A 22,125-nucleotide genomic window follows, 5' to 3' on the forward strand; every position below is an offset into this window, starting at 1 on the left:
CTACACCCTCACCCTGACCAGGGCCAATTTCCCCGTTGCTCTCAGACATCCAGGTCCCCTCCTAGCCGGGACTGTTTGTGGGTCAGTTTACCTGTTTAGTAAAGACCCTGGACTGCAACCTGTTGTCTGTGTGCTCCTTGCTCCTCCAGCACTATCAGCACTGGGACTCCCACTACCATCACTCCCAACATCCATTATACTGCCCTGGGGCCGCACTCTTCCCGTGGAGAGTCACACTACCCTAGCTGCACACCTCATCAGCCCCAGCGGTCTGCATGCAGCGGCGGTTCCTAATAACCGCAATCCACGGGTGGCGTAGTCGGACATTATCAGCAGAACATAGCAGACTACCATTGGCCTGACCACCCTGAGCCACGGAACCGGGTCGCCACTACTACCCGCATCGTCTCCCTATTGCCCGGATCCGAGTGCCCCACGGCCCAGGGGGCGAGTCACATGTAATACACTGACTCACCAGTGACGTCTCTAGGTGAAGTCCTTCATCTTCGCTTTTCTTCTTCATCTGGCACAGACGGCCATCACTTCTTCCAGCCAGGAATCATCTCTGCAGAAAATAACACACAGTTATCAATAACTGATCTCTTCTAGGGAATATTCCCACTCCACCCCCCGACTTCTACACTACACCAGTTGAAGAAAAAAAGCGATATAGTGCCGCCCTGCACAGTAACAGGAGCCCGCTTTTGTCCTATCCCATGGAAAACAATTTCCTAAAAAGTAAATTATATTACAGAAGTAATAATGTCTCTAATTGGACTCTAAAATAATAATGTTCCTCACTGGCCACCATAAACTAATAAAGTATGTTCCTCAATCTGGCCCCAAACAGTAATTAAGTCCCTTGTTCAGCCTGGCACCCCCATATATCCATCCTGGCCCCCCCTTCCCTGCATATATCCATCCTGACACCCCTCATATATCCCTTCTGGCCCCCATATGTCCAGTGTGACCCCTCCATATATTTATCCTAGCCCACGTGTATCGAGCCTGCCCCCTCCCATATACCCATCCTAGTCCCCCATGTGGCCCTCCTGTTCCCCCCATATATCCATCCTGGCCTCCATGTGTCCAGCCTGCCCCCCCACATATCCATCCTGGCCTCCATGTTTCCAGCCTGCCCCCCCATATATCTGTCCTGGCCTCCATGTGTCCAGCCTGCCCCCTCCCATATATCTGTCCTAAAGCCCCATGTGTCAAGCCTGCCCCCCATATATCCATCCTGGCCTCCATGTGTCCAGCATGCCCCCCCTACATATCCTTCCTGGCCTCCATGTGTCCAGCCTGCCCCCCACAATATATCCATCCTGGCCTCCATGTTTCCAGCCTGCCCCCCATATATCCATCCTGGCCTCCATGTGTCCAGCCTCCCCCTCATATATCCATCCTGCCCTTCCCCCCTGCATATATCCATCCTGACACCCCCCCATATATCCATACTGGCCCCCATATGTCCAGCGTGGCCCCTCCATATATTTATCCTAGCCCACGTGTATCGAGCCTGCCCCTCCACATATCTATCCTAGCCCCCCATGTGTCCAGCCTGCCCCCCACATATCCATCCTGGCCATCATGTGTCCAGCCTGCCCCGCCCCCCATATATCCGGCCCCCCCATATATCCATCCCCCTCACATATCCATCCTGGCCTCCATGTGTCCAGCCTGCCCCACCATATAGCCATCCTGCCCACCCTTTCCCATGTGTCCAGCCAGGCTCCCCCTTATGTGTCCAGCCAGGCTCCCCCCCTTGTGTGTCCAGCCAGGGTTCCCCCTTGTGTGTCCAGCCAGGCTCTCACCCTTGTGTGTCCAGCCAGTGTTCCCCCTTGTGTGTCCAGCCAGGGTTCCCCCTTGTGTGTCCAGCCAGGGTTCCCTCTTGTGTGTCCAGTCAGGGCTTCCCCTTGTGTGTCCAGCCAGGGCTCCCCCTTGTGGGTCCAGCCAGGGTTCCCCCTTGTGTGTCCATCCAGCTCCCCCCTTGTGTGTCCAGCCAGGGCTCCCCCTTGTGTGTCCAGTCAGGTCTCCCCCTTGTGTGTCCAGCCAGGGCTCCCCCTTGTGTGTCCAGCCAGGGCTCCCCCTTGTGTGTCCAGCCAGGGTTCCCTCTTGTGTGTCCAGTCAGGGCTCCCCCTTGTGTGTCCAGTCAGGGCTCCCCCTTGTGTGTCCAGCCAGGGCTTCTCCTTGTGTGTCCAGCCAGGGCTCCCCCTTGTGTGTCCAGCCAGGGCTCCCCCTTGTGTGTCCAGCAAGGCCCCCCTTGTGTGTCCATCCGGGCCCCCCCTTGTGTGTCCAGCCAGGGTCCCCCCTTGTGTGTCTAGCCGGGCCCCCCCCTTGTGTGTCCAGCCAGGGGCCCATCCCATTCTGCATCCACTCATATACACACAGACACACACAGACACCTCTTACCTTCCTGCTCTCCCGTGCGGTGTCCTCCTTCTCCGGTGACGTCATACGCCGGCCAGGGAAGGGAGACGCGCAGCTTCAGCTGCTTCACTGGGACGTGTGTCGCGGCGGTTCAGGTAATGAACGCCGCGTGCGCGCGTCCCTGCATACACTGTGCCTGCGCTTTTAAAGGGCCCGTGCCCCTTAAAACCGCAGGTTTTTTTATTTTTTCATTCTCTTCTCCCCCTCTCCTCTGCAGAAGGGTACCCCGCCAGCCCAGTCCCACCCTGTTGATGACTTATCCTAAAATCGGTCATTAATATATAAGTCCTGGACAGTCCCGTTAAGCTTGTTTTACCTAGTTATAAAAGCCCTTTAAGTCCTCATTATAAGGTAAGGTATGAATGGATCTAATTAAATTCTCCAAAGAGAACTATTTATACATTTTAGTCACTGTGAGCTTTCTACAAGATATTGCGGGCAGTATATAGCGAATATACGGACACAGAGCCATTCGCCGGCTCAGATTGCCAATAAGCACGTTGTAAATATGAGACCTTGACATCATAGGTTACTTGGCTTAATATGAAATTGTCCCTCATGTGTACCGCATTGTGGGCAGGGACTATATGTACATCACTGCAGAATATGTTGGCAATAAAAAGTCAACAGAAATGAATATCATGCAGATCCTCACCAGGACTCCAGCAGTGTCACCATCCTGCCACCATACAGCTATAGAAGGACAATAAACCTGCAGGGTTCTCCCCTCAGTTATTTTTCCTTTAATTTTATTATCTGTTTCTTACTCACAGTGAAAGAACAGTCATCAGATATTTTATTCTTCACTTTTTATTTTACAGTCTCAGCTCTGAAGAATAGAACGTCTTATGAATAAATGACAGCTCACTTATTACAGTGGTGGCCAAAAGTATTGGCACCCCTGCAATTCTATCAGATAATACTCAGTTTCTTCCTGAAAATGATTGCAATCACAAATTCTTTGGTATTATTATCTTCATTTAATTTGCTTGCAAGGAAAAAACACAAAAGAGAATGAAGCAAAAATCAAATCATTGATCATTTCACACAAAACTCCAAAAATGGGCCAGACAAAAGTATTGGCACCCTCAGCCTAATACTTGGTTGCACAACCTTTAGCCAAAATAACTGCGAACAGCCACTTCCGGTAACCATCAATGAGTTTCTTACAATGCTCTGCTGGAATTGTAGACCATTCTTCTTTGGAAAACTGCTCCAGGTCCCTGATATTTGAAGGGTGCCTTCTCCAAACTGCCATTTTGTGATCTCTCCACAGGTGTTCTATGGGATTCAGGTCTGGACTCATTGCTGGCCACCTTAGAAGTCTCCAGTGCTTTCTCTAAAACCATTTTATAGTGCTTTTGGAAGTGTGTTTTGGGTCATTGTCCTGCTGGAAGACCCATGACCTCTAAGGGCGACCCAGCTTTCTCACACTGGGCCCTACATTATGCTGCAAAATTTGTTGGTAGTCTTCAGACTTCATAATGCCATGCACACGGTCAAGCAGTCCAGTGCCAGAGGCAGCAAAGCAACCCCAAAACATCAGGGAACCTCCGCCATGTTTGACTGTAGGTACCATGTTCTTTTCTTTGAATGCCTCTTTTTTTTTCCTGTACACTCTATGTTGATGGTTTTTCCCAAAAAGCTCGACTTTTGTCTCATCTGACTAGAGAACATTCTTCCAAAACATAGTAACATAGTTTGTAAACATAGTTAGTAAAGCCGAATAAAGACTTGCGTCCATCAAGTTCGACCTGTTAGTTCTGTAATTGGTAAAGTTGATCCAGAGGAGGGCAAAAACCCCAAATGATTTGGCCAATCTTCACCTGAGGAAAAATTCCCTCCTGACTCTGAAACCAGCAGTCAGAATAAATCCCTGTATCAACTTACTATTTTATTTTATTTTTAAGTATATGCTGAAATCTGCCTGGTATCTAGAAATGCATCCAGTCCCCGCTTGAACTGGTGTAGTGAATCTGACATCACCGTCTCCTCACTCTGTGAAATCCATATTCTCACTGCTCTTACCGTAAAGAACGCCTCTAGTGACGCTTACCCAATCTGAGTATATTCCATTTATAACCACCCTCTGCCTTCTATCCCTTAGCCAGTTAGCTACCCACTTGCAGACATTTTCCCCCAGCCCCATCATTCTCATTTTGTATACCAACCTATTATATGGCACGCTATCGAAAGCTTTTGAGAAGTCGAGATACACGACATCCACTGGTTCCCCCTGATCTACTCGAGAGCTAACCTCCTCGTAGAAGTCAATCAGGTTTGTTTGGCAGGAGCGATTCCTCATGAATCCATGTTGGTTCGGGATTAAAAGATTATTAGCATCAAGATGCTCCGTAATTGCCTCTTTAATGAAGCTTTCAAAAATTTTGCCCACAACGGACGTCAGACTCACCGGCCGATAGTTTCCGGCGTCACTTTTCGCTCCCTTTTTGAATATTGGCACTACATTCGCCTGTCGCCAATCAAGTGGCACAGACCCAGTCTCAACAGAGTCCTTAAATATAAGATATAACGGTCTGTCTATCACATTACTTAGTTCCCTTAGTACCCGTGGGTGTATGCCATCAGGTTCTGGTGATTTGTTTATTTTAATGTTACTGAGGCGTTTCTGTACCTCAACTTGGGTTAGATTTGTCATACTTAGTGGAGGATTAAGCTTGTCACTTCTCATTTCTCCTGTTAGTTTGATTTCCTTTGTGAAAGTTGTCGAAAAAAAATTATTTAATAGATTAGCTTTATCCTCATCTTTCTCTATGATTTTGCCTTCCTCACTTTTTATTGGTCCAATATTATCCGATTTAATCCTTTTACTATTTATATACGTAAAGAACAGTTTGGGATTTGATCTACTTTCCCTAGCAATACGTCTCTCTGTTTCCTCCTTCGCTATTTTTATTTGTTTTTTACAGGTTCTCGTTTTTTCCTTGTAACACATTAGTGCCTCCTTACTGTTTTCCTGTTTTAATCTCTTGAATGCCTCTTTTTTGCTATTTAACGCCCCTTTTACGTTCTTGTTCAACCATATTGGTTTCCTCTTATTTCTGGCCCTTTTATTCCCATACGGTATATACCTCTCGCACTGAGTATTCAGAATTCTTTTGAAGGTTTCCCATTTACTATTCGTATTCCATTGATTAAGTACTTTGTCCCAGTCAATAAGTTGAAGGCTTTCTTTCAGCTGATCAAACTTCGCCCTCCTAAAGTTTAATGTTTTTGTTGTTCCCTTATTGATAACCCTACTGAAGGGCATTTTGAAGTCGATAATATTATGGTCGCTATTACCTAGGTGCCCCCCTATCTGTACCTCAGTTATTCTATCAGGCCTATTAGTCAATATTAAGTCCAACACGGCCTTCCCTCTCGTTGGTTCCTGCACTAGTTGGGAGAGATAATTATCCTTAATATTTGTCAAGAACCTTTTTCCTTTCTGAGATCTACAGGTTTCTGTTTCCCAGTCAATATCCGGGTAGTTGAAATCCCCCATTACAATCACTTCATTATGTTTTGCTACTTTGTCTATTTGTCCTAATAGCAGATTCTCATTCTCCTCTGTTATATTGGGTGGCTTATAGCAGACCCCCAGTAATATTTTATTATTATTTTTAGTTCCCTCTATCTCTACCCACATGGACTCGACACCCTCTTCTCCCTCTCCTATATCTTCCCTTAGTCTGGGTTTTAGACATGACTTTACATATAAGCAGACTCCTCCGCCTTTCCCCTGTTTCTGGTCCCTTCTAAATAAACTATAATCTAATAAATTTACCGCCCAGTCGTAGCTATCGTCTAGCCAAGTCTCTGTTATACCTACGATGTCATACCTCTCCTCCCATATAAGCGCCCGCAGCTCATCCGCCTTATTGGTCAGGCTTCTTGCGTTGGTCAGCATGCAAGATAAAACTTTGGGGTTATTTAGCATCCTATTCTTCTCTAACGATCTAACTGTACTATCCCCACCCCCCTCTCCACCCTCATTATATTCACTTCTCCCCTTCCCCCTTGCTTGCCTCACATCCCACCTATTTCCTTGGTTTCCCCCCCCCCGTCTCTAGTTTAAAAACTCCTCCAACCTATTAGCTATCTTCTTCCCCAGCACCGCTGCACCCTCCCCATTGAGGTGCAGCCCGTCCCTACGGTAGAGCCTGTATCCGACCGCGAAGTCGGCCCAGTTCTCCATGAACCCAAACCCTTCTGCCTTGCACCAACTCTTTAGCCACTTATTCACCTCCCTAACTTCCTGTTGGCGCTCCTGTGTGGCTCGCGGGATTGGTAGTATTTCTGAGAAAACTACCTTGGAGGTCCTTGCCCTAAGCTTCCTACCTAGGTCCCTGAAATCATTTTTAAGGACCCTCCATCTACCACTCACTTTGTCATTGGTGCCGATGTGGACCATGACCGCTGGGTCTTCGCCAGCCCCACCCAGTAACCTGTCAACCCGATCCGCGATGTGCCGGACTCGAGCGCCAGGGAGGCAGCACACCGTTCGGCGATCCCGGTCTTTGTGACAGATTGCCCTGTCTGTCCCCCTAATAATAGAGTCACCCACTACCAGAACCTGTCTTGCCTGCCCTACACTTCCCCCCTCCCCCTCATTACTGGAGCATACACTCCCCCGGCGGTCAGAGGATCTGTCATGCTCCAATAATGCCGGTTCTGAACCAGCCTTCCTATACTTCTTCCCTCTATCCCTCCTTACTGTTATCCAGCTCCCTGCCTGTTCAGCCTGCACTTCCCCTCTATGCTCCACCCCCAGTATTGACCCATTGAGTGTCTGCTCGGTGAGCAGCAAACTCCGTTCTATGTTGTCGATGCTCCTCAGTACCGCTATCTGAGCACTTAGATCCAGAATTTGGGCTTCCAAGTGCACGATATGCTCACATCTCTCGCAGCAGTATGGATCCTCGAGTGGGTGCTCACGGAATGCATAGATTGCGCAAGATGTACACTGCACGGCTCCGTCCAACATGGACGTCATTCTAAATATGGGGATACAGTCAGTATATATATACAAGTACAAAACACAATTATTTATATATAGGTGTATGGACGGGGATCAATTAGGGATGTGCAAGTGTATCAATTAGATATTGACAGGGGATCAGTTAAGTATGGACGGGGGATCAATTAAGCATCAAGTATGGACGGGGGAATCAGCTAAGTAGGTCAGGTGGATTAATTAAGTAAAAAGTAAAGTAAAGAAAGAATGAAATACAGTCAGCAATTCAGTCCTAAGTCCTCCCTTCCAAACTCCCTGAATCCAAAGTCACTGAAAAACAAGTCACACACTTACTTTCGTTCGCACTTACGCTCCGGACACACGCAGCTCGTTCACACTCGCAAACTAAGAGATTTAAAGTGTTTTTTTTTTTTTTTTTCCTTTTCCAGCAATGTACCCTTCACCTCAATGCACTTCCAAAGGACTTTATGCCCAACCAGCTGCCCCTTATAAACCCTTAATTATGACCCCTTCCCCTTAATTAACCCCTTGTGAGTAAATCTACACCTCAGGATTTTAGTGCAATGTAGTTAACCTTTAAATACACAGGTAGTAAACTAAGAAACTAAAACTGTAGTGAGAAAATAGATTTTAAAAAGCCCAATAAATCTAAACAGGTAGAAAAGCACTCAGCAGATCACAATGCAGCACTCACCGCAATTCACACAGGTATTTTCTGCAGGATTCCCAATACCTCTTCACGCAATTCACACAGGTATTTTCTGCAGGATTCCCAATACCTCTTCACGCAATTCACACAGGTATTTTCTGCAGGATTCCCAATACCTCTTCACGCAATTCACACAGGTATTTTCTGCAGGATTCCCAATACCTCTTCACCTTCACCTCAATGCACTTCCAGTTCTAGGCTTTATCAGGTAAGTTTTGGCAAACTCCAGCCTGGCTTTTTTATGTCTCGGGGTAAGAAGTGGGGTCTTCCTGGGTATCCTACCATACAGTCCCTTTTCATTCAGACGCCGACGGATAGTACGGGTTGACACTGTTGTACCCTCAGACTGCAGGGCAGCTTGAACTTGTTTGGATGTTAGTCGAGGTTCTTTATCCACCATCCGCACAATCTTGCGCTGAAATCTCTCGTCAATTTTTCTTTTCCGTCCACATGTAGGGAGGTTAGCCACAGTGCCATGGGCTTTAAATTTCTTGATGACACTGCGCACGGAAGACACAGGAACATTCAGGTCTTTGGAGACGGACTTGTAGCCTTCAGATTGCTCATGCTTCCTCACAATTTGGTTTCACAAGTCCTCAGACAATTCTTTGGTCTTCTTTCTTTTCTCCATGCTCAATGTGGTATACACAAGGACACAGGACAGAAGTTGAGTCAACTTTAATCCATGTTAACTGGCTGCAAGTGTGATTTAGTTATTGCCAACACCTGTTAGGTGCCACAGGTAAGTTACAGGTGCTGTTAATTACACAAATTAGAGAAGCATCACATGATTTTTCAAACAGTGCCAATACTTTTGTCCATCCCCTTTTTTAGGTTTGATGTGGAATTATATCCAATTTGGCTTTAGGACAATTCTATTTGTGTTTTTTCATTGAAGACAAATTAAATGAAGATAATAATACCAAAGAATTTGTGATTGCAATCATTTTCAGGAAGAAACTGAGTATTATCTGACAGAATTGCCGGGGTGCCAATACTTTTGGCCACCACTGTATTTCATGCGGCAGAAGTTAGCCTCCAGCAATGGAAGAGGGAACCGAGAAAGTGTAGAAAATGCTCTATCATGGCCGCAGTGGTAAGAGACATTGGAAATGCACGATCAAACCTATCATATCATAGGATTATCTATCATCTATCTATCCTTATATTCTCTATTTCATATCTATCTATCCATCTATCTATCCATATATGTATCTATCTATCTTTCTATCTATCCATGTATGATGGATGGATAGATAGATGGATAGATGAATAAATAGATGGATAGATAGATGGATAGATAGATAAATAGATAGATAGATAGTGTAGGGATTTGTACTCACTGAGCCGCGTTGGAGGTAGGCACAGGTTCACACAGTGATGCAGTCCACGGGTTCAAACAAACTGGTGGCTTATTTTAGTGTCCATACACCAGTTAAGAAACAAAAGTTACAGCCTTTTCCTGGCACAAAAAGGAATAACAGAACAAAGCTCAAAATAACAAGTCCATGCAGCACGGATTCAGCCGTTTAAACAAGGTGCTTTTCTCTGCCTCCTGCAGAGTCTAAGAAGCACCTGCAAGGTCTGCTCACCTTGCCCAGCAAACACAGACAGACAGAGACAGGCGCAGCTGTCTTAAATTAGCCTTCCAAGACCGGACTGGAGGTAAGTGAGCAGCTGTTCCCCCCCAGCTCTTTCAGCTGCTCATAAAACCCGGCCCTGTAATCCGGACCCATTAAATTCCTCTCAGCACTATGTGTGCTGGAGCCTGCTTCTCCGGATCCTACATCACCGAAGCATGGCACTTCGAGGACACATACCTCCCATCCACGATCTGTCCGGCAGCAACCTTACATACACCCCCCCTCTGTCCAAAGCCGTAGGGCTTGGCACCTTCTGTCACCATACAATAAATCCTTGACAAGGCAGCGGCATTCCCATGTTGTTTCCCAGGCCTATGCTCTACCTGGAAACTAAAATCTTGTAGAGCCAGGAACCACCTAGTCACTCTGGCATTGTTTCCCTTCTTTTCTCGCATCCACCTCAATGGGGCATGGTCTGACACTAACCTGAACCTTCTACCTAATAGGTAATACCTCAGAGTGTCTAACGCCCACTTAATGGCCAAACATTCTTTTTCTACAATGGAGTAGTCCTTCTCACAAGCGGAGAGCTTCAGACTGAGGTATTTTACAGGGTGTTCTTCTCCGTTAATCTCCTGGGACAAGACTGCTCCCAGCCCGACATCCGATGCATCCATCTGGACCACAAACTCCTTGGAGAAGCTGGGTGCCACCAAGACTGGTTGTTTACAGAGGACCAGTTTCAATTCCTGGCAGGTCGCTTCTGCTTCCGGGGACCACTTGGCCATAGCTGACTTCATCCCTTTCAGAAGATCCATCAGTGGGGCTGCTATCAGGGCAAAGTTAGGGACAAATCTTCGATAGTAGCCCACAATGCCTAGAAACGCCCTGACCTGCTTCTTCGAGAGGGGCTGTGGCCAGTTCAAGATCGCCTCGACCTTATTTATTTGTGGTTTTATTTCCCCTCTACCAACCACGTACCCTAGGTACTTGGCTTCCTCCATCCCCATGGCACATTTCTTCGGGTTGATAGTAAAGCCCGCCTTCCTTAGGGCATCAAGTATGGCTTGAACTTTGTCCAGATGACTTTCCCAGTCCTGGCTAAATATGACGATAGCATCTAGGTAGGCCGCTGCATACTGTTTGTGGGGTGCTAAGATCCGGTCCATGGCTCTCTGGAAGGTGGCCGGAGCTCCCTTCAACCCAAACGGCATCCTGACGTATTGGCGTCGAGAAGGCTGTCTTCTCCTTAGCCTCTTTGGACAGGGGAATTTGCCAATATCCTTTGGTGAGGTCCAGAGTGGTGATGTACCGAGCCCGTCCTAGCCTTTCGATAAGCTCATCTACCCTAGGCATTGGGTAGGCGTCGAACTTTGAGACCTCGTTCAGCTTCCTATAGTCGTTGCAAAACCGCCATTCCCCATCTGGTTTCGGCACTAAGACTATAGGACTGGACCATCCACTTTTGGACTCTTCAATGACTCCCAGGTTTAGCATCCGCCTTACTTCTTTAGAGATCACCTCTCTGCGGGCTTCGGGGATCCGGTATGGTTTTAGATTGACGCGAACATGAGGCTCTGTGAGAACCTCATGCTCTATGACCTGAGTGAGTCCTGGCAACTCCGAAAACATGTCTTTATTTCGCTGTAACAACTCTTTGCACTGTTGCTTTTGGGCATGTGACAGTGACTCTGCCACCTTGACCTCTTTCACATCGGCCTCAGCCTCAGCCACTAAACAGGGAGCTTCCGCAGGCTCTCTATCTTGCCATGGCTTAATCAAGTTAACATGGTAAATTTGGTAGGGCTTCCTCTTCCCTGGTTGGTGGATCTTAAAGTTGACTTCCCCCACTTTCTCTACCACCTCATAGGGGCCCTGCCACTTGGCCATGAACTTGCTCTCCACTGTGGGACTAGCACAAGCACTTGATCTCCTGGGTTGAACGATCTCACCCTGGCCGACCTATTATACACCCTGGACTGTGCCTCTTGTGCCTTGAGGAGGTGCTCCCTCACAATGGGCATCACATGGGCAATCCTCTCTTGCATCTGGGCAACGTGCTCCACCACTCTCCTATAGGGAGTGGTCTCAGCTTCCCAGGACTCTTTCTCCACCTCCAGGAGTCCTGAGGGTGTCGTCCATAGAGTGGTTCAAACGGGGAGAAACCTGTGGAAGCTTTGGGAACTTCCCTCATGGCGAACAACATATAGTCCCAGTCTCGGCCATCCTTTTCCACTGCTTTCCTCAACATTGCTTTCAAGGTTTTGTTAAACCTCTCTACCAGTCCGTCCGTCTGGGGAGAGTACACGGAGGTTCTCAGTTGTGCAATCTGCAGTGTCTTGCACAATTCCCTCATGACCTTCGACATAAATGGAGTTCCTTGGTCTGTTAGGATCTCGTTAGGCAACCCGGTTCTTGAAAACATGTGGACTAACTCCCGGGCTATACACCTGGTGGAGGAGTTTCGTAGTGGTACGGCCTCCAGATACCATGTAGCATAATCTAATACCACCAGGATATACTGATGCCCTTGGGCGGACTTGACCAGAGGCCCCACTAGATCCATTGCTATGCGTTCGAATGGAACCTCGATGACTGGTAGTGGCACTAGGGGACTGCGGAAGTGGGCCACTGGGGAGGTTATCTGGCATGTGGGGCAGGAACGACAATAACTCTATATTTCTCTATAGCAACCTGGCCAGTAGAATCTTTGGAGGATCCGTTCTTGAATCTTGTCTGCACCCAGGTGACCACCCAACACATGAGAATGAGCCATGTCTAACACCCTGCGTCTATAGGGCCCTGGCACCAGCAACTGTTCTATTACCTCACCCCTTGGCTTGGTTATTCTGTACAGCAAATCCCCATTCACAGCAAAATGAGGGAACCGAGTGTCAGCCCCCGGTTCCTGAGGCACCCCATTTAACACAGTAACATTTTTAAAGGCCCCTTTCAGAGTTAAATCCCTGAGTTGGGCAGTTCCAAAGTTTCCCTCGGACACCTCCAGCTCAGGGATATTGGACTCAGGGGATGCTACTTCATCCTCATTGCCCACCAGCACACACATGGGAAACTCATCTACTATGTTCTGCGGGTAAGTTTCCTTAGGGGCGATCTGGCTGTCGTCCAAGCAACCAGGTGTCCCCGCTTTCCCCCACATTTCCCAGAATAATGCAAAGTAACGTCCAATTATTATGGGATGCAATAGGTCCTTAACGACCGCCACTTCATGAGATGTGGTGCCACAGTCTGTGTTTACATCCACCTGGGCCACAGGATAGTTCTTAGCGTCCCCATGGATACACCGGACATCCACCACCTTCCCAGAAACCAGCCGATGAGGGAGTGTGGCCCTTATCAGGGTCACCAAACTTCCTGAGACCAATAGTCCAGAGACTTGTGCCCCGTTAACTGACACTGAGCATGCCTGAGGGCCCTCGCCATGTTGACGAACCGCGCTGCAGGCGGGGTAGGCAAAATAAGAGCAACGCCGGCCCATGTTACAGTCCATTGGTTCAGAGGTTATGGGACACCGGGAGGCAATATGGCCAGGGGTATGACATCTCCAACACACTATATTATGGGGTGGGACCTTGGGCAGCAACTCAGACCCCTCCTGAACTCTAGGATGCCCCCCAGGTGTGGCGCTAGCTCGCTTCTTTTGGGTGTCCGCCACCTTTTGGGAACCCCAGTATTGAGAGGCTACGACCCCTTGTTTTCCCAACGGACTCTCAACCGCCTGGTATCTTTCCACCAACCCCACCAAGTCATCAGCATTATAGGGATCTCCCTGGGCAACCCAGGATTTTACCGACTTCGGGAGAGAGTGTATAAACCTGTCTATAACGACCTCTATCTCATATCATAGGACTATCTATCATCTATCTATTATCTATATGACGCGCCCCCTGGGCCATGGGGCACCCGGGACCGGACTTCAGGGCAATGCTGGGAGTAGTAGTGGCGACCCGGTCCCGTGGCTCAGGGTGGCCAGACCAATATTGTGGCAGTCTCTGTATCAGTATAATGCAATGTCCGACTACGCCACCCGTGGATTGCGGTCAATAAGAACCGCCGCTGCTGAGCAGACCTCTGAGGCTGATGTTGTGAGGGCAGCAGAGTGTAGTATAACTCCCCACGGGAGGAGTATAGCCTCAGGCTAGTGAGTGTGGATGATAGGAGTGATGGTGCACGAGCGCAGCAGGAACGACTCAGAGGCTTTGCAGTGCAGTTCAGGGTCTTTACTGATGGTGATAAGGCAGACCCTCCCGGGAGTACTGGCTAGCATAAGAGGCCTGGTCAGTCTGTGAGCAAACTGGAGTTCCCCTGGCCAGGTGGAGTTGTAGGCCTCCCCGACTATCTGCACTCTTCCTGGCTACCTTGCTGTAAGCGAGTGGAAGTAGCCCACGTCCCTGAGTGTTCCGTGTGGTGCTCACCTGTATGGCTGGTGACTTGGGGCCTTCTGATAGCCCCCGCTCCTCGATTGCAGTGCTGGTCCCTTGCTCGTGACTGAGCCTCCGGGCTTCTATGGCCAGAGGACTTGAAATCCCCTGCCGGCGGGTTTCTGCTGCTGGGTATATATAAGTCCCCGCAACCTCGGACTCCTGTGTCCGGTTCTCAGAGTCTTCTGCCAGGACGAACTCCGCTTAGCTCAAGTCCCTGGTCTTCAGCTCCTGCTCCTACAGAGCTCCTCGCTGTTACTTTCCCTGTGTCTGGAACTAACTCCAGGCTCTGACTTCACTAACCCCGCCCCAGATCCAGTTTATATAGGGCAGGTTCCTCCCCTATCTGGTCTGGGACAGGAGGTGTTGCATGTTTAAGGGCTCCGAACCAGGAAACCTCCCACTTGCTCTCAGACATAATATTTCTATTACAGTGGTAACCAGACCCTGGGGTGCCACATATCCATCTATCTATCTCATATCTATCTATCTATCAATCTCATATCTATCTATCTTCTCCACTTTTTATCTGGTCTCAGGTATGACTTTCATATTACCCACGACTGTTACTTGCCACAGGTGAGTTTTAACGAGCATCACATGCTTGAAGCAAAGTTGTTTTTCCACAATTTTGGAAAAGTGCCAACAATTTTGTCCGGCCCATTTTTGGAGTTTTGTGTGAAATTATGTCCAATTTGCCTTTTTTTCACATTTTTTGTGCTGTTTCAATACACACAAAGGAAATAAATATTATAACAAATGTATAACAAAACGTGTAATTGTAATAATTTTCTGGGAGAAATACTTCACTTTCTGGAACAATCTCAAGGTTGCTAAACACTTCCAGCCATGACTGTGTGTATACATGGGCCCTCAATAAACCATCCCTCTCAACGAAAAGGCCACAGCAAGGGTCAGGAATCGGTGGCCTTCCCTCTCCGAATCTTAGGGAGAGACGGTTGTGCTTCCAGCATCCACCTAGGCTGCCACCCCAGTGGAACTAATAGCAGGGTTGCCAACTGTCCAGAAATTCTTGGACAGTCCATAAAAATAGGGCACTTTTTTCCCTGTCCGTAAAAAAAAATGTGATGCGTCCATAATCTTTCTGAAGCTGGAGAGACTTGTTCAGATGGAGGGAGATGTAGGGGCATCATATTGTGTATAGGGAGATGTAGGGGCATCATATTGTGTATAGGTATAATATTGTGTATCTGCATGTGTGGGGACATCTTACGGTGTATATGGAGCTGTGAGCACATCATACTGTATTTAGGGAACAATGAGGGAATCATACTGTATACAAGGAGCTGTGGAAACATAATGCTGTGTAAAGGGTCTGTGGGGTCATCATCTAATATACAGTACAGACCAAAAGTTTGGACACACCTTCTCATTTAAAGATTTTTCTGTATTTTCATGACTATGAAAATTGTACATTCACACTGAAGGCATCAAAACTATGAATTACCACATGTGGAATTATATACTTAACAAAAAAAGTGTGAAACAACTGAAAATATGTCTTATATTCTAGGTTCTTCAAAGTAGCCACCTTTTGCTTTGATGACTGCTTTGCACACTCTTGGCATTCTCTTGATGAGCTTCAAGAGGTAGTCACCGGAAATGGTTTTCACTTCACAGGTGTGCCCTGTCAGGTTTAATAAGTGGGAGTTCTTGCCTTATAAATGGGGTTCGGATCATCAGCTGTGTTGTGCAGAAGTCTGGTGGATACACAGCTGATAGTCCTACTAAATAGACTGTTAGAATTTGTATTATGGCAAGAAAAAAGCAGCTAAGTAAAGAAAAATGAGTGGCCATCATTACTTTAAGAAATGAAGGTCAGTCAATGCAAAAAATTGGTAAAACTTTGAAAGTGTCCCCAAGTGCAGATGCAAAAACCATCAAGCGCTGCAAGAAACTGGCTCACATGAGGACTGCCCCAGGAAAGGAAGACCAAGAGTCACCTCTGCTTCTGAGGATAAGTTTATCCGAGTCACCAGCCTCAGAAATCGCAGGTTAACAGCAGCTCAGATTAGAGACCAGGTCAATGCCACACAGAGTTCTAGCAGCAGACACATCTCTTCAACAACTGTTAAGAGGAGACTTTGTGCAGCAGGCCTTCATGGTAAAATAGCTGCTAGGAAACCACTGCTAAGGACAGGCAACAAGCAGAAGAGACATATTTGGGCTAAAGAACACAAGGAATGGACATTAGACCAGTGGAAATCTGTGCTTTGGTCTGATGAGTCTAAATTTGAGATCTTTGGTTCCAACCACCGTGTCTTTGTGCGATGCAGAAAAGGTGAACGGATGGACTCTACATGTCTGGTTCCCACCGAGAAGCATGGAGGAGGAGGTGTGATGGTGTGGGGGTGCTTTGCTGGTGACACTGTTGGGGATTTATTCAAAATTGAAGGCATACTGAACCAGCATGGCTACAACAGCATCTTGCAGCGGCATGCTATTCCATCCGGTTTGCGTTTAGTTGGACCATCATTTATTTTTCAACAGGACAATGACCCCAAACACACCTCCAGGCTGTGTAAGGGCTATTTGACCAAGAAGGAGAATGATGGGGTGCTACGCCAGATGACCTGGCCTCCACAGTCACCAGACCTGAACCCAATCGAGATGATTTGGGGTGAGCTGGACCGCAGAGTGAAGGCAAAAGGGCCAACAAGTGCTAAGCATCTCTGGGAACTCCTTCAAGATTGTTGGAAGACCATTTCCATTGACTACCTCTTGAAGCTCATCAAGAGAATGCCAAGAGTGTGCAAAGCAGTCATCAAAGCAAAAGGTGGCTACTTTGAAGAACCTAGAATATAAGACATATTTTCAGTTGTTTCACACTTTTTTGTTAAGTATATAATTCCACATGTGTTAATTCATAGTTTTGATGCCTTCAGTGTGAATGTACAATTTTCATAGTCATGAAAATACAGAAAAATCTTGAAATGAGAAGGTGTGTCCAAACTTTTGGTCTGTACTGTATATAATCGTCTTATCCCGTCTGTCTGTCTGTCCTTCTGTCCAGGAAATCCTGCGTCGCTGATTGGTCCAGCCGCGGCCAATCAGCGACGCAGGATTTCAGAAAAAGATGGCGGCCGTTAGCAGCTCATCTGCCGCACGGAGGTCAGCGGCGATGCAGCCGGGAGATGACCGGCGCTAGCCGCTCATCTCCCGGCTGCTCGCAGCAGAAGTACCGCGACCGGCGGCGCCGCTGATCTCCCGACGGCAAGTGTGAAGCGAGGACCGGGGAGCGGCGCCGCCAGTCGGGATACTTCGGCTGTGAGCAGCCGGCCATCTCCCGGTTCCTTGCAGCGGAAGTACCCGCACAGGTAGCGTCGCTGCCCGGTCCTCAGTAATACGATTCGCTGATTGGTCGGAATCAGCGATATTGGCGCCGCGACCAATCAGCGATACTGGCGCCAAATTTAAACACCGCTCTGCTGATTGGTCGTGGCCGGCGGCCGCGACCAATCAGCGATTTTGGCGCCACATTTAAACACCACTCTGTTGATTGCGCCTGGTCGGCCGCATACAGATTCTAGAATACCCGATGCGTTAGAATCGGGCCACCATCTAGTACTGTATATAAAGAGCTGTGGGAGCCATCACACTATATATAGAGACCTGTGAAAAGCTTATGTGTTGATCCAGAGGAAGTAAAAAAAAACCATGAGGCAGATGCTGCTTGCCCAAAATTAGGGGAAAAATTCCTTCCCGACTCCACATATGGCAATCAGACTAGTTGCTTGGATCAACGTCCCATAATAAAATCTAGTATGAATAACCTGTAATGTTATTCAAGAAAGTCACACAGGACCTCCTTGAACTTTTTTTTAGAGAATTAAGTATTACAAGGTCATGTGGTAGAGAGTTCCTTTAGACAAAGCGAATTAGGAGCTTGATGCTAGAGTAGTTGAATTAAAACTGAAAAAAATTATTAACACAGCAAAAAAGAGGAACAGTATTTATTCTCCAGCCCAGGTCTCAAAACTAATGCACTAATCAGGATGAAGCAAACCATATAATAAAGGCAGGGGCAGCACAGGTGCAAAATACTGATGAGACAACCAACTCATAACCTACCAATTCTTGGAGGGGGTCATTGCTTAGTATTAAAACTGCACACAAAAAATGGCTTGTATAGGTCACTGGTCACACACAGATTGTTAGGGGAATGGTTGCAAACAACTTTATTAAATAATGGAAAGCAAACGAACCCGGGGTCCGTGATGCAGCCTGGAGGACTGTGGACGAACACCTTCCGGGTAAGAAGGTAAAACAACCAACTGAAATAACAATCCCCCCCGTGTTACTGCACACCGGAACGGGAATAGGGATTCGCACTATCTCCATTAACTGCACGAGAGATGTGCGACAAATAATGGAGCCGTAGCCCTGTTAACTGCACAGAGGCTACGCAGCAGGCGCTCGGATGCGTGTGTGATTCACGCCGGCTTATACGTGCTCCCAGCCGGCTTGCTACCGGACTGAGGAGTATCTCTCCACGTGGCTAACAGGCGGTGCCGGGAATACGGAGTCCGCAGTCTGCTCGGGGTGTATAGCGACCCCCTTGTTGGAGCCAGAGTGTCAGACGAAGCTACCTGCCTCCCTCCATCTAAGGCTGTCTATCCCCTGCTAAACCTGCCTGTCAGAAGCTATAACAGCAAAAGCACACGTGGAGCCGAAACGACCAAGCGTCCACACAATAACACCAACTCAGCTCAATGATCAGAGTGCGCTGCCATGTTTGTGGGCGTGCTATTTAAATATTAAGCCCTGCCCATCGTCACATTATTGGTGACGTCACCCGCGACCAATCAGGCGGTGCCAGGTCACCGGATCAGCTGACTCCCAAACCACCAATCACGGTCCGCCATGTCACGGGCATGCTCAGTGCAGTGTATCCTGGACTTAGGCTGTAACAGCCCTGTTTCCCTCCGCAACCTATCCTTCATGTTGCTAGGAACAAAGACCCGAGAGACAACTTGTACATCTCGTGCACCAGCTAGGCGTTGGGACTGACGATGATGCTGAGAAGCATCTGGACCGGAATGGGAGACCACAGAATCCACTGATGATTCTGAACCCATTTCGGATCCAGAAAACACCTGACGCCTAACACAGATAGTGCTCAATATAGGGCTTACAGCCTATTAGTGACCCTCATACTGTTAGATTAGGCAGGCTGCAAAGCACTATCTAAGTGCACCCCATGAGGACAAACCCCCTAGTTTACAAATCCAGCATTGATGGGCTTGTCTGAACCCTGAATAAAAATAACGTGCAAAATCTATATATGAGGTACTGGTAGATATTTTGGCGCTGGTCACGCACAGTGTCTGGTTTACAGCCTATTAGTGACGCCCATACTATTAGATTAGGCAGGCTATGCTCCCCTCATACACCTTACCACGGTGTGTAGTGTGACATGGAGCTAAACCCCCTGTCTGCTTAAGAATAAGGCTGCGAAAAACCTTCTCTTTATTGATAGTAGAGAAACCTCCATACAGTAGATGCGGAAAACATACGATGAACCCCAGTATTGTACCACATAGATAGGGCTCTTACCGGCTAAGCTTGGAGCAGGCTGTGTGCACAGAGCTCAAGATACAAAACTGTAGGGATGTGGACTGTCTTACCCTGTTCCTGCCCCTGAAGACAACAAACGCGTCATGTGAATACTGTCTTGCGGTTTTATATCTAAAAGTGATATGTGTCTTATGTAATGTATAATGGTGATGTAACAGCATGTGAAGTGTTAATGCATAATGTGAGTATAGCATAAGATAAGCTTAGGATACCATAAGACATAAGTATAACATAAACCCTAAAATACAAATTTTATTAAATCTCTTTAAAATCGGGACATGCGGCATAAAGATGATACGCATCAGTATTGCACTTTATCAAGATAAGTTCCTTTTATTGTTTAGTCTTGTGATCATTTATGTCATTGATACCTCTATGGGTGATTAATTCCAGGGCTGGCTAGGGTTATCCAGGGATAGCCGCCGTGGAGCGGGGGCGCCACAGTGTCAACATTAACTAGGGTGTCACCCTCCACTATAAGGCAGGTAATCAGCATCTAGGGTGTTGAACAGGGCTGATTGTAGCCTTTGTTTGGATGCCCGAATGTATCCTTTGGCTTGGAGGTCCAAAGATATTAGGAACGTTCTTGGGTGTTTTTATAAATTTGCACATTGTCACTTTATTCACTGTTGTCACTTTAATCATTTAGTACACACTGAGGATTGATTGTTTGATGTGATATCTGTACCAGTTTCTGGTAGACTGTTAGATCTTTGGTCTATGTAAGTGTGGCACCCCAGGGGTCTGGTTTCCACAGTAACAGCAATGTTATGTCTGAGAGCAGGTGGGAGGTCTCTTGGTCAGGAATCCTATGCATGCCACACCTCCTGCCCAGTCCTGGGAGGGGAAGGACTTCCCCTATATAAACCTGGGGCTGAGGCAGGGTTAGAGAGTTCAAAGGGAGAGTTCAGCCAGGAGGGCTGACAGGGAGCTGTGGCTCCGGCTGGGCCTAGCTCCTGGGCCATGCCAGAAGTAGAGACAGAGAAGAGAAGCAGCTATGGGAAGAAACAACAGGAGCTCTGTGGGAGCAGTGCTACAAGGAGTCAGGGGCTGGCAGCTGCAGAGCTCGCCCTGACTGAGAAGCTATCACCGGACCCGGAGTCCGAGGCTGTGGGGACTAACTCCTATCCAGCAGCAGAAACCGACCGGCAGGGGATTGCAGGTCCTCTGGCCCAGAAACCCGAAGGCACGGTCACACGCGTGGGACCAGCACCGCCGTCGTGGAGCGGAAGCTACTAGAAGGCCCCGAGTCACCGGCCATACGGGTGAGCACCACACGGTACACTCAGGGACGTGGGCTACTTATACCCGCCTCTAGCAAGGTAGCCAGAAGAGTAACGTTAGTTTGGGAGGCCTACAACTCCGCCTGGCCAGGGGAGATCCCATCTGCTCAAGGACTGACCAGGCCCCAATCGCTAGCCAGTACTCCGGGAGGGTCTGTCTTTGTCACCAGTAAAGACCCTGAACTACACCGTACCGTCTCCGAGTGGTTCCTGCTACCCCCATCATCCACGTCGGCTGCCCTGAGGCCATACCCCTCCCGTTGAGGGTTATACTATCACGCTGCACAATCCTACCACCGGCCTCAGCGGTCTGCCCTGCAGCAGCAGCTCCTTAGCTGCACTCAACGGGTGGCGTAGTCGTCCAACATCTACCGCTAATACAGCGCCACTTAGTCTGACTCCCTGGGCACGGACCGGGTCACCGCCACGAGACTACAACCCTCACCAGATCCGGCTCCGGGTAAGCTCCCGCGTGCGCAACGCTGCGCGACACAGGCCCAGGGGCGCGTCAACTTTTGGCGTAGTCGGCAGGATCTCGTGCCCGCAACCACCGGGTACTGCGTGCCTGAAAAAGACTGTTCAAACTTACCAGTGGTGAAGATTCCCGCCATCCGGCGCCATCTTCGGCCTTCTTCCCGCCCTCCGTGGAGGTTTCCCGCCATTGGACGCCATCTTGAGGACGCCGCGCGGGAAGAAGAGGGGCGTGGACTCCGAAAGCGCGCGAGAACTGAAGCCCCGCCTCACGTCCGGACGTTGCGTAAGGTCCTGGAAGGAGCCCAGCAGACGCCGACGTCACAGGAGCGCGACGGAAGGTCCTCAACCCTGACGATCCACTGCGGAGCCGCGGCCTACGGAAGAGGATCATCGCAAGGTAGGCCACGGTCCACTAGGGGGGAGAAGGATGTCGGATACGGAGGAGAGCTTCACCGCTCCAACCCCCGCCAGCACCACCGCTGTTGCGGTCATGCCTTTCACCATGCCCTATATCCCGGGGGCAGCCTGGCTACCCCAGTACTCAGGGGAGTCACATACCCTGCAGGACTTTAGAGAAAAGCTGGATAGCCTCTTCCAGTTGTACCCCCTCACAGAAGAGCAAAAAGTG

The sequence above is a fragment of the Phyllobates terribilis genome, unplaced genomic scaffold (assembly GCF_046119375.1).
Source record: "Phyllobates terribilis strain yellow unplaced genomic scaffold, ASM4611937v1 Scaffold_63__1_contigs__length_7903474, whole genome shotgun sequence".
Lineage (NCBI taxonomy): Eukaryota > Metazoa > Chordata > Amphibia > Anura > Dendrobatidae > Phyllobates > Phyllobates terribilis.